This window comes from Notamacropus eugenii, chromosome 7, assembly GCF_028372415.1.
Source record: "Notamacropus eugenii isolate mMacEug1 chromosome 7, mMacEug1.pri_v2, whole genome shotgun sequence".
NCBI lineage: Eukaryota > Metazoa > Chordata > Mammalia > Diprotodontia > Macropodidae > Notamacropus > Notamacropus eugenii.
The window spans coordinates 52,311,542-52,330,452 of record NC_092878.1 but is presented as its reverse complement, the minus strand read 5'-3'; the positions used below and the strand labels follow the sequence as shown (position 1 = coordinate 52,330,452).

The window sequence follows — 18,911 nt, the reverse complement described above, 5'->3', positions numbered from 1 at the left end:
CTCCTGAACATGAGCTGCAGTCTGGACTGATGAGAGCAGGGTCGTATAGGGGCAGGGGTAGAGGCGGTACGGTGCGGGACCGAGGTGGAAGAAGGAGGTGTGTGGGGAAGGAGCAGAGAATGGAGGGGGGAGATGATAGGACGCGAAAGGTCCAGGAAGAAAGGGAAGGAATGAGAAAAAATAAAGGACGGAAAGAAAGGGAAAAAAGCCCCATAACAGCTGACAGCAATACGCCCTTGATGTCCTCTGTAGGGACTCCCCTCACTCAGTCAGATGGCACCTCGTTTACAGGCTCGCAGGGTTGAGTCAGAAGGGACTGGACCCCACCCTTCAACTTTGATGTTTGATCTTCCAATGGATGGATAGCCTTAATTTGTTTAAGTATTGACTGATTTGATCTCCGGAAGGAATGGATCATAATACTGTAGCCTGACTCTGCCGGATAATTAGTGACTGAGTGTACCTCTTTTCCTTGACTCTCACTTAAGCTTACCCATGAGAATGATACTGAGGTTTTAGAGTTTCCCTAGGTCTCCAGTCTTAATAACGGAACAGCTTTATTCCCATCTTTCCCTTCATAGGATATCTAAGAGCTTCAATTCCCTTCTCCAACATTGGACTCCACAATACAATGCCTATCTAGTTTGCCTACCACTATTCTAAACTCTTTTTTTGGTGTTTTCTTCAGTAACTGTTGAACTATCTCCTGTGGTAGAAGAGTCTGTCACTCTTGCCTCAGTACTCCATCCTCCATCCTTGAGTTTACTTTTTTTTTTTGTGTGTGCTACAACTAGACCCTAGGCATTGCCACCTTCTGTAAGGGCAAGCAAGGTGGGATTTTTGTTGTTTTCTTTTTGGAGTTCTGTTTCCCAGGCTCAGACTAAATTGTAAACATCTGAAGGATTAATTGCCTCTGAACCTTGATAATTCACACCTGTGCTGAGTCACATAGGTCTCATGCCTTCTGATTCTGAGTCAATCAGGGTCCGAATCTTTTTTTATATATTCTGGGAGGTTGGCGTTTTGCTTTGGGGTCCGATGAGTAGGACCTTTTGATTCCCTGAACTAGGCTCTGGGTAGCTGTTTGTTAAGAGCCCCCCTGCTATTCCGATGTTGGTGCTCCTCCAGTTTGATGGTGTATGTAGGTGTTTGAATTACTTTGTTCAGACAGCTGAATCCTGTCTGTTGAATCTCTGCGTTAATTTCTCTGCTTGTATTTTGTATACTCACTTCTTTCTACGTATCTGTAATTAAAGTTAGATTGTTCACTGTTTAAAATTGTCTTTCCTTTAGAAAAAGCAGATTAAAGAGGCTGTGCTAGCAGCCCACCCTGTGTGCTAGTGTGATTGCTAATATACTGGCTTCTATCATTTCAATTTTATCTCCCCCCCTTTCTCATACGTGTATATCATATCTTATGTTGTTGTTGATCAGTTGTTTTTCAGTCGTGTCCAACTTTTCATGAGCCCATTTGGGGTTTTCTTGGCAGAAATACTGGAGTGACTTGCCATTTCCTTCTCCATCTCCTTTTACAGATGAGGAAACTGAGGCAAACAGAGTTAAGTGACTTGCTCAGGGTCACACAGCTAGTAAGTGTCCGAGGCGTGATTTGAACTCAGGAAGGTGAGTTTTCTTGACTCCACACCCAGCACTCGATCCACTGTACCACCTAGCTGCCTCCATTTTGCATGTTACCAGCTTTATTTTGTATGCTGCATTTTATGGGTTATTTCATGGTTGCTGTGTTAGGAAAAGTGCGTGTTATCAGAATTAATGTTCCATTATAAAGAATTATATGAACAAAGGTGAATATGGACAGGAAGAGTATGAAATAGGACTAGAAAAGGATGATGGCACCTGGCTCTGAAGAATTTTATATGCCAAGAAAGGGGTTAGAACTTAGCATGACAGTCAAAAGAGAAACGTTAAAAGATTTTCAGCAGAGTAGTAATGTGATTACATGTATTTGTAAGATTAATCTGGCAACACTATATAGGATAGTATGGAGTAGGGAGACAGTAGAGACTCAAAGACCTGTTAGGAGACTATTGAAATACTGAACCCTAGTATCTCTCCTGAACTCCAGTTCTGCACTGACAATTGATTATTGGGCATTTTGAAGTGAACGTCACCTAGACATCTCAATTTCAACATGTCCAAAACTGAATTCATCATCTTCTCACTCCCCAAAACCTATTTCTCTTGAATGAATGAATGAACTGGAAAAAAAAACCATTTTAATCCTCTTTTGATGAAAGCACTATGCTAAGTGCTGGGGGAAAATAGAAAAAGGAGATCATCTTTGATCTCAAGGAGCTTACAATCTAATAGTGGGAGAAATGTGTGGAGGGTTCAGCTGAAGGGTAAATGGAAAACCTTGGTGGTCCATAGCCTCTGTTCTAAGGACAGAGAGTAAATTCCAGGTGGTCTACATGACAAGTAACCCAGTTTGATAGGATTATGGAAGAGAGCTCAGGCTAATGAACAAGCATCCTTAGTGTCATTTGGATAGCCCAAACCATATTTGTTTCTGGTATCGAGCTATTTGATGGCACCAAGTACTTTGATATTAACAACTTTTTTTCCCCGAGTCTTCAGTAGTTGTGTTCACAGAGGAGAGGGTAGCTGCAGTTCCCTAGGAAAATCACTTTGGTAGCTATATGGAAGTTGGATTGGAAAAGGGAGAGACTTGCTATTTTTTTTTCAATAAAAGTGTTATTCCCAAGGGACTGGGCTTTTGCACCTTCCCCCTTTCTACTGAGACTCCCTCTGCTCTGATGAACTTGGCTGATCAACCAGGTTTGGTCCTGCAGGATCCTGAGCCCATCAGAGAAGGGTCAGACTCCTTTTGTTGCATTCTGGCTTATTTTGCCCCCATCCAAGTACCCCACAGAAAAAATTCCTTATGTGTCTTAGGTTTGGTTTGTGTCTAGGCTCTCCCCAAGTTGGGACTAGAAAGGTACTCAATGCACAGTTGTTAATTAGATATGAGATGAATATTTCCTAAACACTAAAGAAATGCTTGGCAAAAAAACTTCCACCAACTTAAAACAGGATAGTGACCTATAACTACCATTAGACTCACCTAGGAAGTTGAGACTTAAACATTAGAATAAAAAGAAGTTTTCAGGATTATATGATTCTGAGTAGACATCTTTATATTTCATCTGGTCTCTGCATTGTCAGCCTCAAAGTCTGTGTCTTACAGTGAGGCAGGGGTTAAATTCATCCTCTAGTGGTCATCTTTAAGCATTCTGGAGAAGTTGTTGGGGACTCCTCCTGAAGTGTAGACAACCTTGACTGAGGACTCAGAACCACACACAGGGTTACCTCCAAACTGGACACCTCCACCTCAGGATTGTTTTTCAGTCATCTACATACAGGAAAGAAAAAGTATAAGAGGCAAGCAAAAAGCCCAGTCACAGCTTGTCTAGTCAGGTAGCTACTCTATTTCCCTCATAGGAGTGGCCACCATTTTTGTCAGTGTAGGAGGAAGGGTGACCACCTTTCCCTGCTCCTCCAGGATAGACTTTAATAGACCTGACATCATCTGCAGCTGGGAAGAGAAGAGGAAGGATGACTGACTCATGGAAAGTCACGCATTTTTTAAAAATCCACTGAATCATTGGCTCTTTCTGCTCAGTGACCAGCAAACAGATTCCTTTGTTACCCCCAAAGCAGCCTTTAGTGCTGGAAACATCCAAAGGCTATGTCATCCCCAAAGCACTCAAGCTCTGAACTGGCATGCATATTCATCCAGAAGCAGATGGGATAGTTTTGCACATGCCTTAATACAAGAACTTAAACTAGAGTGGTCACCCTGGTAGAGAAAAGACTGTAGATGTGAGAGAGGTTGTGGGGTACAATCATTGTCTTAGCAACTGATTAGATATGTGGGGTGTGGATAAGTAATGGAAGATGAATCAAAAGTTGTGGCCTCGGGTGACTGGAAAGATAGTTATGTCTTAGAAATAAGAAAATCCTAAAGAAGAACATGTTTGGAAGTAAAATATTGAATTTCATTTTGGACATGTTGAATGTGAGATATACACAAGACATTTTAGAATCCTCAGTTTCTCTCAAAGGTCAGTTCAAGGGCTACTTTCTTCTTTTTTAATTATAAATTTTCTTATTTATTTTTAGTTTTTAACATTTATTTCCTTAACTTCAATTTTCTTTGCATCCTTTGTCTCCCCCTCCCCAAGGTGTTCAATTGAATATAGGTTCTACATATACATTATTATTAAACATATTTCACATTAGTCATGTTGTATGCAAGAATTAGAATGAATGGGAGGAACCATGAGAAAGAAAAAACAAAACAAAACAAAAAAGAGAGCAAATAGTATTCTTCGATCTGCATTCAAACTCCATATTTCTTTCTGTGGATGTGGGTGGCATTTTCCATCAGGAATTTTTGGGATCGTTTTAGGTCCTTACATTGCTAAGAAGAGCTAAGTCTATCAAGGTCAGTTATCGCACAATGTGGTTGTTGCTGTATACAGTGTTTTCCTGGTTCCGCTCACTTCACTCAGCACTTCTCAGGTTTTTCTGAAGTCTGCCTGCTCATCATTTCTTATATGACAATAGTATTCCGTTACACTCATATACCACAACTTGTTCAGCCATTCCCCCAATAAATGAGTATCCCCTCAATTTTTAGTTCTTGGCCACCACAAAAAGAGCTGCTATAAATATTTTTGTATCTTTTCCCACAAGTGCTATTTTCTACAGGAGGTCTTTACCTGCCCCCTCACCTGCCAGTGCTAATCCCACTCCCCAAAATTACCCTATATTTACTCTGTGTGTGTATGTGTGGGTGGGTGGGCGTGTTTATTTCACTTGTACGGGCATATTTTGTTTTCCTCAATAAGGTCATTTAGAGGGACTGTTTGTTTTTTGTCTTTATATACCATCTAAGGACCTGCTCCATAGAAGGTGCTTGATAAATACTTGTTGATTGATCTTAAATTGTATTTTTTTGTGGACAGAAGCATTTCTGTTTTACAGTGACTTGTATAATATACATAAGTTTTTGCTTAATAACTTTTTTGTTTATCATTCAACCTTGGATATTTTTAAAATTTTATTTTTATCTGGAAAAGGTAGAAGATGGAAGAGAAGAAAAGACAAAGAGAGCCTATTTCTTGAATTTCCTTGGAGAATGATGTGGAGAATCTAGGCTTGGAGCTTCTGGCAACTTTGCCTTTATTACTTATGTGGCTCTGTGTACTGGTCCCAGGGCTGTCAGAGGCATCACTCTCTTTTTAGATTTCTAGTCCTGTTAATGTGACATCATCTTTCATTTAAAGATATATAAAAGAAATTCAGAAATAACCATATGGGACACATAAAATTACAGAGGAGCAAAAATATAGGGGGAAGAGGGAGAAGAAGTTCCAGCTGGGGACAGAGCATCCCTAAATGAGCTAATGGCATTCTCCCCCTCAAATCTCCCAGTAATCTCTTTCAAATTACTATACTAATTTAATATCTCTTTCTTTTAAAGCCTAACAACAGTGATTTTGCCTGTTATTATAGGAGGAAAAACAAAATAGAGAGAGAACTACATTGACTAAAGTTCAAGGGACTCATCTGAACGGTGAAGAGATTTGGCCTCTCATTTCTTGGAGGTATGAGATTTCTTCAAGATTTCATTTCTTCTCCTTTTTATATTTCCCCTTATATATTTTAATATGTTTATATATATAATATATCATATAATATAATGTATATAGCATAACATATATTGTGTGTATATATATATTATATTTCTCCTCATAAAAGGGGAAATAAAGGAAGAAGGGGCATTAAAATTCTGGTTTCCAGCAGACTTAGGGCCAGGGAGATTATTTCCACCAGATGGCGGCAAAGCTTCAGAGGCTCTGTCTTAAAGAGATTGATTGCCTTCAAAATCCAGTGTTGAAAATTTTTTCCATTAAAAGAAAAAGAATATTTATGCATTTCCCCAAAAAATCGTTAGACAAGAAGTAAGTTCAGTTTGGACGACATTCTCTGCACTCAGGATGTCTTAGCTTTGAGTTCTGCCTCTGTCTTCCTCCAGTGAAGCTCAATCTAAGCTTTTCTCACACAATCAACAATCTGGAAACGAAAGTAAGAAATGGGAGCTATATACCTTGAAGGTGATGAGATGTCTTTTGGAGGAAAAAAAAAGACTATACTGGTACCTCGTGGCAACCCACATGTGTGATTCCAGCAGCTGCTGAGGAGGCTGAGGTTAGCAAATCTCTTGAGCAAGGCAGTTCTGAGCTACAATGGGCTGTACCAATCCAGAGTCCACATTACACTCAGCAACAATGGTAAACACATTGTCTGAGGAGGGGTGAACTAACCCAGATCAGAAACAGAAAAAGATCCCATTTGGGTCTATTGTGGGACTGGCTTGTGAGTAGCCCCTATACATCCAACTGGGGTAAGATGAGGATACTCAGTCTTTTAAAAAAAGAAAAAGAATAAAATGATGTCTTTCAGAATGTGGAAATTGACTATTTGGTATCCTTAAGTGACAGAAGGGCAAACAAAACCAGTTGTTTTCCTAAAACAAGCAGCGTTTAATTGTACCTTTTAACGTACCTGGATTAACTGGAATGCTGTTGGGTCCAGATTCAGATGGAGATTGCTCTGGTGTGTTGCTCAATGGATATGGTCCTTTTGGCTTAATCAGGGTCAATATGAAGCTCTGTAGCAGAAAGTCTTCCCTTCATCTCATCATCCTCTTCTCTATTCCCTTGAACAAGGGGAGATTCTGCTGGAAGTCACACAATAATCCTTTTCTGAGTAAAACTTGAGAATTCAGGATTGTTTCAACATTGGACAATTTACATTCTTCTCAGGAGGAGCCTGAAGTCTCTCTCCAAGGCAAGACATTTCTGCAAAGTTCATGTCCAATTGTTTTGATGGATCCTACTGGGATTGATGTGTGTAGATGAGACACTGTATGTTGTATTTCCAAAATGCAGAAAAATTAGAGATTGAAAACACCAGTAGAGTCTTAGCTATCCTCAGGGGCCAGGGTCATTTCTCATAGATTACTCCTTCTAACTCTGTTCTGCCTTGAGATTCCTTTGTTGAGGTTTCAGTGACCTTTCTCTACAAGACAACCTTGATGGATTGATGAGTAAAAACAAAAACCGTACTGAGATCTCCCAGACCTAACCTATCTTTCTGAAAAGCTGCTGACTTTTTATATTCTCTGCTCTTAGACTCACTCTAAGGTATTCTTCTGGCCTTTTCTGGAGATCTCCATTATTTCCATCCCTAGCCACTCGCAGAGAAGGCTTAAACAGACAAAAGAAACAAGCAAACAACATTTATTGAATGACTGCCAGAAGCAAAGCAGGATCAGTGAAGTGTGCCATGTTCTGGTAGAATTATCTCTCCAAAGCACCTGTTACTGCCACCTCTGCTTTTGAATTCTGAGTGTATTGTCCAGGCTTTTAGAAGCCAAAGCCATAGTTAGGTGTTTTTAAGCTATCTGTTCAAATAAGAGACTGTGACAATGACCAGAAGTGGTCATTACTCATGATTGCCACCTGTAAATTTGGGATCCCCCTATGGTTTTCTCTTCTTTCTGCCATTGTAGTCTAACCTGAAAAATCTCTACATTAGCTCCCTTTCTCAGTCATCCTTAAAAAGAAGTCAGTTACTATCTCTTATACAGCCCTAGTGTAATAGGGGTTCAAGAACTGACAGGCATTCTGAAATTTGTATTTCAGAGGACACCCTTCATTCAAATTCCCTTAAATAAGTATATGGCTATCTCTCACACTGTCTTTGGAAGTACATGCATTTGGCAAGAAAGAAACTACTGCAGACCTTCTGATAGGTTCTCATGGAGTCCTCCTCAAGAGGTAGTAGCTTCTGTTTCCTAAAAGTTAAGGTCCCTCAGTGTATTTCTTTCACACGTCATCTTGTAAACTATTGCTTCTGTCAAACTAAATAATAGAAAAGAAGTAAAGTAATTGTCTCTCTACAAACATTTCATGCTTCTTCTAACTTAAAAATTAATTTTTGTATGTGTTTCCTCTTTTTATTCTGTTTAATTCTTGGGTAAATCTGCAGAAGGTTTCTTTGTGCGTGTCTCCTTGGTGATCTGGAGGAGTCTTCCAGGAGGGTAGTGGCCATTCTAGCATCTGCCTGAGCAGTCACGTCTTTCAGAAACTAGTTACACTAGACAGTGAGTTAGTCTTTCTCCCCACACATCTTCACTGTCTTCCAACAAGTAGGTGGCTTTTGTAGCATAAAAGAGAGCCAGCCCGGGCAGAGGTTAGAGTTGCCTCCTTTGAGTCCCTGACTCTTCCATTTCCCCTATTATTAGCTTGTGCTGCCTTCTTGTTGGCTGCTTGTGTCCTGGGATTTCCAGAGGGCCCTGGCCTTTCTCATCTTTATCTGTGGATGTTCTTCTTCCTGTCTCAGAGCCTGTTACTTCATAGGCCCTTTGGAAAGAAGCTGATGAGGTATCATAAGTTCTTTGGAAAATCCCACCTGAACTATTGTCTGACATGGTGAGTAAAAAAGAGTTGGATTGTTTCTGTCAACACAGGTTCTGCCCGGTAGTGACATGGATGGAAAGCATTTGAGCAAATTTCATTTGTATGTATGTGAAAATTCTCTGGCCAGTCTTCTTTTGGAGAGAAGTTGGGAAATATTATTGGGTTTTGTTACAACCTCCAATGAACAAAGATGCTTAAAACAGTTGATTTACAAAGAGCTTAGCTGTCAGATCACTTTGGGGCAGTCAAATGTTATTTTCAACTATTAACATAACATTGTCATTTCAATATATACAAACAAACATAAGTGATAATCTACTCTACCACCTACCTTGCTGTGGAAAACCTTAGTTCTAGGCTGATTTTCCTCCTACTCAGCATGTTTTTGGGCCATTGAAACATTTGGTATCTACTCAACAAACCTGTTGCAGGGATGGTGACTGAACTAATTTTTAATTTAAGTCTAAGCATAACTACTTAGGAAGGTAATTCTGCTATTAAAATCACATCATTCACTCCAAAACTAAATAATAATTGTTTTTGGATTATTTGTTGTTTTTTTAAATCAGTTATTTGTTATTTATTCAGTATTTAGGATTAGTATGACTCTTGAGGAATTGGTTACATTGTTGTACATATACAGATCTTTTTATATAATATGGAAATTTATAACTATTGATGCATATATATTTACATATGTATGTATGTATGTATATATAGGCAGACAAAATCAGGCCCTCTCAAAAGGTGATATGCAAACAACAACAGGATTTAACAAATAGTAATCACACTGTACTATTCCCCATTTCTAACTTTAGGAAGAAACTAGAGTGCGTTCACAGGATTTACATTTCTGGTGTTGAGTTACTAATCAGAGGAAGGACTTGACCTATTTGAAAAGTGCATCATATATAATCCCTTAACCACTGTCATGTTCTTTTGATGGCAGCACATTAAAAGGTTTTAAAATTGCAGCTCCTTCTGGATTCTCCAAAGAGTATCTGCATTCTTCTTTAAATGGCTCTCCTCTTCCGGCTTCAGGTTTACCTTCACCACAATTGAAATGCCATTCTGCCACAAGACACATGGGGCACTAAGGAAGACATCCTCATGAATTCCATGTGGGCTCTTAATCATGGTGGAAATTGAATGCACTCTCCTAACATTCTTCACAATGCTTTCTGTCAGATTTGCCACAGACAAGCCAATGACCCAGGAAGTATAGCCCTTCAGCTTGATCATCTCATAAGCAATTTCAACCACCTGTTTATGAACATCTTTCCAATTCTCTGAATCAGCATCAGTTCACAGAAGAGGATGAAGATTATTCAGAGACACACTGGCAAGATTCACATAATTCCACACAGGAACACTGAAGTCTCTATGTTCCCCGAGGACTCATCTATGACAACTTGAAGAATGGACACCAAGTCTCTTCCCCATTAAGTAATGAAAATGGGCAGAACCCAAATTGCAACCACTTCTAACAACACAGTTTTTAGGAAAGTCACTTAGCTTCCAGGCTGCATATGTCAAAATATCCATGGGATTGGATAGCAATTGGATAGCAATTCCACTGGATTGGATAAGCAGCTTGTAATTAGGGCTGTATTTAACAACATTGGGAAAGATGAATTTAAAGATATTCACATTACAATGGACCAAATTAAGACGATTTTCTCCCCCCGTGTTGATGTGCCCCAGGCATAACAATGACCAGTTTTGAGTTTGTAGTCACTCTGTAGTCTTTGCCAGAAACAATCTTTGGCATTTTGAGGAAAAGGCTGATGTTGGAGATCCATCATCTCTCCCTTTAATTTGTCTTCTATTACATCAACTAGAGTAAGTTCATCAGCCAAATCCTTTGTTAAGATACTAATGGCACATGCCATGCCATCTGTACCACCCCCAACAACAGTGACCTTGTTCTGGGTTCTTCCTTTAGGATATTCAAAATCAGCTGATCCTGGATGATAGATGCCATTTTGGGGGACATCTGGGGGAATATAGAGGTTGCTAGTCAGGCTGCAAAAGTTCTAAGATGTGAGGCTGCTGCTCCCAGACTCGCACCTGTCTGTTGTTTTTTTATAACAAGAACTCACGACTTGACTTTTATTCTTGGTTAAATTTTCATATGTCTTCTATTGAGCCCCAGCAGCAGCCAAAACCTTTCTCTTTCTGTGCAGGGGGGATTGACAGCCCAGGGTAAGAGCAGGACTGCTCTTGCGAAAAGACATAGCTGAGACACCTATCAGATTTTCAGGTGACACAAAGCTAGGAGGGAAAGACAATACCTTGAATGACAGAATCAGGATCCAAAAGGATCTCTAACTAAAATTAAGGGCTGACTCTAATGAGGTGTGAAGTGTAATAGAGCTAAATGTAACTTGGGTTCAAAAAGCCAACTGCACAAGTACAAGATGGCTAGATACAGTTTATCTGAGGCTAAGGCTTTTTTTTTTTAACTGTTTTTAATTTTAGAAATCTTTAACTTTAGCAATCTTTATTTTAATGAGGGGAAAGTATCACCAAGGGGGTTCATAAAAAGAAAAGCTAGAGACTGAAATGCATCCTAGTAAAAAGAAAGCCAGTCACAGTTGTGGATGACATAGTCAATCAAGGGCAGTGTCTCTCCTTTTTATTCCAATGAAAAGTTTTCAAAGAGTTGACATTATATTGCCACTTGGGGAAAGGGATGTTAGTCCGGGAAATCAATGCAGCGATTATAATAACAATTTCTTTCCCTTTTTTAAAATGTTTAAACATTTTTACTTAAAGTTTTGAGTTCCAAATTCTATGCTTCCCCTTTTCCCATACCCTGTCCCTTCCCTGAGATGGTAAGCATTCATATGTAGGTTATACATGTACAATTACGTAAAACATTTCCATTAGTTATTTTGTACAAGAAGACTCAAAAGAAAAAAATGAAAGAAAGAAAGTGAAAAATAGCATGTTTCAGTCTGTATTCAATCAACATCAGCTCTTTCTCTGGAGGCAGATAGTATGCTTCATCGTTAGTCTTTTGGGATTATCTTGAATCATTGTATTGCTGAGAATACCTAAAGTCATTCACAATTCTTCACTGAACAATATTGCTGGTACTGTGTACAACCTTCTCCTGGCTCTGTTCACTTCACTATGCATCAGTTCATATAAGTTTTTCCAGGTTTTTTCTGAAATCATCCTGCTTGTCATTTCTTATAGCACAATAATATTCCATTACAATCATGTACCACAGCTTGTTTAGTCATTCCTCAGTTGATGGGCAACCCTTTGATTTCCACCACAAAAAGAACTGCTATAAATATTTTTGTGCAAATAGGTCCTTTCCCCCTTTTTTGTATTTCTTTGGGATATAGACCTAGCAGTGGTATTGCTGGATCAAAGAGCATGCAGTTTTATAGTTCTTTGGGCATAGTTCCAAATTACTCTCCCAAATGGTTGAATCATTTCACAACTCCACCAGCAGTTCACCTAGTGTCCCAGTTTTCCCACATCCCTTCCAACATCCAACATTTTCCTTTTTTGTCATATTAACCACTCTGATAGGTGTGAGGTGGTACTTCAGAGTTGTTTTAATTTGTATTTCTCTGATCAATAATGATTTAGAGCATTTTTTAATATGACTATAGATCCTTTGACCATTTATCAAGAAATAAATTTGACCTAGCTCTCTATATATTTGAGAAATGAGGCCTTTATCAGAAATATTTGTTGCAAAAATTTTCCCCAGTTTTCTGCTTTCCTTATACTGTTCTTTGCCTTGGTTTTGTTACTGCAAAAGCTTTTAAATTTTACATAATTAAATTATCTATTTTACATTTTGTAATGCTCTCTTTATCTTCTTTAGTCCTAAATTCTTCCATTATCCATAAATCTGACAGATAAACTATTCTCTCCTAATTTTCTTATGGTGTCACCTTTTATTTGTAAATCTTGTACCCATTTTGACCTTATTTTGGCATATAGTGTGAAATGTTGGTCTCCACCTAGTTTCTACCACACTGTTTTCCAGTTTTCCCAGCAGTTTTTGTCAAATAATGAGTTTTTGTTCCAAAAGCTTAGATCTTTGGGTTTGTTATGTACTAGATTATTATAGTCATTTACTACAATGTAATTTGTATCTAATATATTCCATTGATCCACCACTCTATTTTTAGCCAGTACCAGATTGTTTTTGATAATTACCACTTTATAATACTGTTTGAAATTTGTTATGGCTAGACCACCTTCTTTCCCATTTCTTTCATTGATTCCCTTAATATCCTTTAGCTTTTATTCTTCCAGATGAATTTTGCTATTATTTTTTCTAGCTTTATAAAATAATTTTTGATAGTTTGATTGGTATTGTACTGAATAAATAAATAATTGTAGTAGAATTGTCATTTTTATTATATTGAGTTGGCCTACCCATGAGCAATGAACATTTTTCTAATTGTTTAGATATGGCTTTATTTGTGTGAAAAGTGTTTTATACTTGTGTTCATATAGTTCCTGGATTTGTCTGTGCAGGTAGACTCCCAAGTATTTTATGTTGTCTACAATCATTTTAACTGGAATTTCTTCTTCTACCTTTTCCCACTGGACTTTGTTGGTAATATAGAAATGCTGATGATTTCTGTAGGTTTATTTTGTATCTAGCAGCTTTGCTAAAGTTAATAATTTCAAATATTTATTTTTTGGTTAATTCTCTAGAATTTTCTACGTATAAGATTACATCATCTGAAAGAGTGATAATTGTTTCCTCATTACCTATTCTAATTCCTTTAATTTTTTTCTTCTCTTATTGCTATAGTTAACATTTTAGTATAATTTTAAATAATAGAAGTGATAATGGGCATCCTTTCTTCATCTCTGATTGTATTTGAAAGGCTTCTAGGTTATCCCTGTTACAGATAATGCTTGCTGATGGTTTTAGATAAATATTACTTATCATTTTAAAATAAGCTCCATTTATTCCTATGCTCTCTAGTGGTTTTAATAGGAATGGGTGCTGTATTATGTCAAAGGTTTTTCTGCATCTATTGAGATAATCATGATTTCTGTTGGTTTTGTTATTGATATGGTCAATTATGCTGATAGTTTTCCAAAATATTGAATGAGTCCTGCATTCCTGGTATAAATCTTACCTGGTCATAGTGAATGATTCTGTGATATATTGCTGTAATCTCTTTGCTAGTATTTTATTTAAATTTTATACATCAATATTCATTAAGGAAATTGGTTTAAAATCTTCTTTCTCTGTTTTGGCTCTTCCTCATTTGGGTATCAGCATCATAGTTGTGTTATAAAAGGAATTTGGTAGGACTCCTTCTTTGTCTATTTTCCCAAATAGTTTATATGGTATTTGGATTAATTGTTCTTTAAATGTTTCACAGAATTCTCTTATGAATCCATCTTGGCTTGGGAATTTTTTCTTGGAAAGTTTAGTGATGGCTTATTCTAATTCTTTTTCTAATATTGAGTTATTTAGGCATTTTATTTCTTCTCTTAATCTGGGTAATTTATATTTTTGTAGATATTCTTCATTTCATTTAATTTGTCAAATTTCTTGGCATATGATCAGACAAAATAGCATCTAACAATTGTCTTGATTTCCTCTTCATTGGTGATGAGCTTACCCTTTTCATTTTAGTAGTGGTAATTTGAATTTCATCTTTCCTTTTTAAAATCAAATTAACTAACAGTTTATTTTATTTTTTTTCGTGAAACCAAATTCTAGTTTTACTTATTAGTTCAATACTTTTCTTTCAATTGTATTAATTTTTCCTTTGATTTTCAGGATTTCCAATTTGGTGTTTGATTGGGAATTTAAAATTTGTTCTTCCTAGTTTTTTTAGCTGTATGCCCAACTCACTGATCTGCTTTTTCTGTATTTTATTGATGTAAGCAATTAGGAATATAAATTTTCCTTTAAGGACCCCTTTGGTGCCACCCCATAAAGTTTGGTATGTTGTTTTCTTTTTCATGAAATTATTGATTGTTTCCATGATTTATTTTTTGACCCACTTGTTTTTTAGGATTAGATTATTTAATTTTCAATTAATTTTTAATCTCTCTTTTCATTGTCCATTATTTTTATTGCATCGTGATCTGAAAAGGATGTGCTTACTATTTCTGCTTTTTTTTGCATTTGATTGTGAGGTTTTTACGTCCTAATACATAGTCAATTTTTGTGTAGGTGCCATGTGCTGTTGAGTAAAAAAGTATACTCATTTCCATCCCCACTAAATTTTCTCCAGAGATCTATAATATTGAACTTTTCCAGAATTTTGCTCACCTTCTTAACTTCTTTCTTGTTTATTTTTTTTGGTTAGACGTATTTAATTCTGAGGGGAGAAAGTTGATGTCCCTCATAGTATACTTTTCTTATCTATTAGCACATTGAACTTCTTCAAAAATTTAGATGCTAGGGGCCAGGATGGATGGATAGAAAGACAGACCTGTAAAAGCTCTCTCCCATAGCCCATAAAATACCTGTAAAAAATGACTCTAAACAAATTCTAGAGCAGCAAAAGCTACAAAATGACAGAGGGAAAGAGATTTCCAGCCCAAAGCAGCCCGGAAGGCTAACAGGAAAGGTCTGTCACACCAGGCGCAGAGCAAAGCACAGCTGAGTGTAGGCTGTGAGGTGCGGCAGGGACAGGACCTGGTAGAAGCTGTGGTTTCCAGATTTCTCAACCCACAAACACCAAAAGCAGCTTCAAAGGTCAGTGAGAAAACTCTTTCACCCAGGAGAAGGGAATGCAGTCTGGGCTGCAGGCAGTAGCCACTGCAGTGGCAGCACTCATTTTTGGAGCCCTCCGCCTAAAACCCCTGGGGGAATTGAGCCCACTGATCAGAATCTTAGCCTGGAGTAGCAGCCCTGGAGTGAGGAGAAGCACTGACGTGGTACTGCTGGAGGTAGTTGTGGAGAAGGCATTCTACTCCCAGATTCTAAGCAGAAAAGTTTTTGGTTGCTCCCAGACCAGTGTGCAGATCAGGAGAGAAGTAACTCCCCTCCCTTGACTGTGCCACCTTGGAGGAACTGAGAACTTACAGGTCCCCAGAGTATACCCTCCTCTTGACAAAAGACTCAAAAGTCAAATAACTGGCTGGGAAAATGCCCAAAAAAGGGGAAAAAAATAAGACTATAGAAGGCTACTTTCTTGGTGAACAGGTATTTTCTTCCATCCTTCTGGATGAGGAAGAACAATCCATATTGTCGAGGAAGTCAAGGCTTTTGCATCTAAAACCTCCAAAATAAATATGCAATGGTCTTAGACCATGGAAGAGCTCAAAAAGAATTTTGAAAATCAAGTAAGAGAGGTGGAGAAAAATTGGGAAGAGAAATGAGAGCAATGCAAGAGATTCATGAAAAGCAAGTCAACAGCTTGCTAAAGGAGGCCCCAAAAATGGTGAAGAAAATAACACTTTTAAAAATAGGCTAACTCAATTGGCAAAAAGCCAATGAGGAGAAGAATGCTTTAAAAAGCAGAATTAGCCAGATGGAGAAGAGGTTCAAAAGTCCATTGAAGAAAATAGTTCTTTAAAAATTAGAATGGAGCAGATGGAAGCTAATGACTTTATGAGAAACCAAGAAATTACAAAACAAAGCCAAAGAAATGAAAAAAATAAAAGATAATGTGAAATATCCCATTGGAAAAACAACTAACCTGAAAAATAGATTCAGAAGAGACAATTTAAAAATTATGGGACTACCTGAAAGCCATGATCCAAAAAAGAGCCTAGACATCATCTTTCATGAAATTATCAAGGAAAGCTGCCCTGATATTATAGAACCAGAGATCAAAATAAATATGGAAAGAATCCACCAATCACCTCCTGAAAGAGATCCAAAAAGAGAAACTCCTAGGAATATTGCAGCCAAATTCCAGAGTTCCCAGATCAAGAAGAAAACACTGCAAGCAGCTAGAAAGAAACAATTCAAGTATTGTGGAAATACAATCAAGATAACACAAGATCTAGCATCTTCTACATTAAGGAATCAAAGGGCTTGGAATATGATATTCCAGAACTCAAAGGAACTAGCATTAAAACCAAGAATCACCTACTCAGCAAAACTGAGTATAATATTTCAAAGGAAAGAAATGGTCCTTCAGTGAAATAGAGGACTTTCAAGCATTCCTGATGAAAAGATCAGAGTTGAATAGAAAACTTGACTTTCAAACACAAGAATGAAGAGAAGCATGAAAAGGTAAACAGGAATGAGAAATCATAAGGGACTTACTAAAGTTAAACTATTTACATTTCTACATGGAAACATAATATTTGTAACTCTTGAAACTTTTCTCAGTAATTGGGTAGTTGAAGGGATTATACATGCACCCCCCCACACACATACACACACACAGAGCATAGGGTGAGTTGAATAGGAAGGGATGATATCTAAAAAATTAAAATTAGGGGATGAGAGAGGAATATATTGGGAGAAGAAAGGGAGAAGCAGAATGGGGCAAATTATCTCTCATAAAAGAGGCAAGAAAAAGCTTTTTCAATGGAGGAGAAAAGGGGAGAGGTGAAAGGGAAAAGGTGAAGCCTACTCTCATCACATTTGACTTATGGAGGGAGTGACATACTCACTGAATTTGGTGTGAAAATCTATCTTCCATTACAGGAAAGTAGGGGAGAAGAGGAGAAGTGGAGTGGGGGGGATGATAGGAGGGAGGGCAAATGGGAAGAGGGAGTAACTAGAAGTTAACACTTTTGGAGAGGGACAAGGTCAAAAGAGAGAATAGGATAAATGGAGGGCAGGGTACGATGGAGGGAAATATAGTTAGTCTTACACAACGTGACTATTATGGAAGTCTTTTGAAAAATTACATATATATATATAGCCTGTAATGAATTGCTTGCCTTCTCAGTGGTGATGGGTGGGGAGGGAGGAAGGCAGAGAAGTTGGAACTCAAAGTCTTAGGAAAGAATTTTGAGAATTGTTTTTGCATGCAACTGGGAAATAATAAATACAAGTAATGGGGTATAAAAATCTGTCTTGCCCTACAAGAAAAGAGAGAAGATGGGGATAAGGGAAAGGAGGAGTGTGATAGAATGGAAGGCAGATTGTGGTAAGGGGTAATCAGAATGCATGCCATTTTGGGGTGGGGAGAGGGCTCTCATCTCTCATGGGGAGAAAATTTGCAACTCAAAATTTCGTGGAAATGAGTGATGAAAACTAAAAATAAATATTTAAAAAAAGAGTATAAAAGGATTTTTTCCTAAGCAAAGCAATAAATGGCTTGATTGGGAAAAAAAATCCTTGTAAAATAGTTCTATGCTTTCAACTTTATTAAGCAAGTACACACACAAAAAAGTGATTAAAAAAGTAAGACCCTAGAAGCCAAAAAAAAAAAATTAGATGCTATACCATTTGGTGGATATGTGTTTAGTATTGATATGACTTCATTGTCTATAGTTCCTTTCATCAAGATATAGTTTCCTTTTTATCTCCTTTAATTAGATCTACTTTTGCTTTTGTTTTATCCAAGATTATTATTGTTATTCCTTATTTCTTTGCTTCAGTTTAAGCATAATAGGTTCTGCTCCAGCCTCTTCCCACAGGATAACTATGTGCATCTGTCTACTTCAAATGTGTTTCTTCTAAACAACATATTTAAATCCATTCTGCTCTCTGCTTCCATTTTATGGGTGCATTCATCCCATTCACATTTATAGCTATGATAATTAACTGTGTATGTCCCTCCATGCTATTTTTCATTTCTTTATCTCTCCTCTCTCTTAACCCCCACCCTTTCCTTCCTCACAAGTGTACTACTTCTAATCACTGCCTTCCCCAATGTACCCTCCCTTTTAACAGGCCCCCTTCCCCCTTCTATTATATCCCCAACCCTTCTTATTTCCTTATAGGGCAAGATAGATTTCTATATCCACCTGAATGTATATGTTATTCCCTCTTTGAGCCAATTTTTATGTGAGTAATGTTTAAGCTTTGTCTGTCACCCCTCACCCCATCCCTATTTTTCTCTCCATTATAATAGCTCTTTCATGTGGGATAATTTATCCCATAATTTAACCTCCACCCTCCTTCCAGTTCAATTTTTTTCTCACCCCTTTATTTTTTCGATAAGTGTGTGGGTATCATCCCATCAGTCACCTTATATCCACTCCTTTTAATTGCTCTTAAAGTAGTGAAGTTCTTAAGAATTACAAATATTATCTTGTCATATAGAAATATAAACATTTGAACTTTTTAAAATTTCTTGTGTTTTCTTCTTTTTTTTTTTTTTTTTTTACCTTTTTATGCTTCTCTTGAAGGTCAGAATTTTTAGTCAGCTCTGGTCTTTTAGTTAGAAATTCTTGAAAGTTCTCTATTTTATTATATGTCCATTTTTTTCCCAGAAAGATCATATGCAGTTTTGCTGGATAGATAATTCTTGGTTG

General features: G+C 37.5%; 2 long non-coding RNA genes and 1 pseudogene across 2 annotated transcripts; 2 read left to right on the top strand and 1 right to left on the bottom strand.

Annotated features, from left to right (window-relative positions):
• Positions 1-1,026: 1,026 nt before the first annotated feature.
• LOC140514217 (uncharacterized) lies at positions 1,027-5,633 on the top strand. The gene is made up of 3 exons (XR_011970476.1): positions 1,027-1,137; positions 1,536-1,623; positions 5,542-5,633. It is a non-coding gene; the product is annotated as an uncharacterized lncRNA (long non-coding RNA).
• LOC140514218 (uncharacterized) lies at positions 3,138-7,286 on the bottom strand. Its single transcript, XR_011970477.1, has 2 exons — positions 6,595-7,286; positions 3,138-3,373 (listed from the first exon to the last, which is right to left on the bottom strand). It is a non-coding gene; the product is annotated as an uncharacterized lncRNA (long non-coding RNA).
• Positions 7,287-8,415: 1,129 nt separating this feature from the next.
• The window catches only part of LOC140514667 (sodium/nucleoside cotransporter 1-like), a 47,667-nt pseudogene continuing 37,171 nt past the window's right edge, over positions 8,416-18,911 (top strand).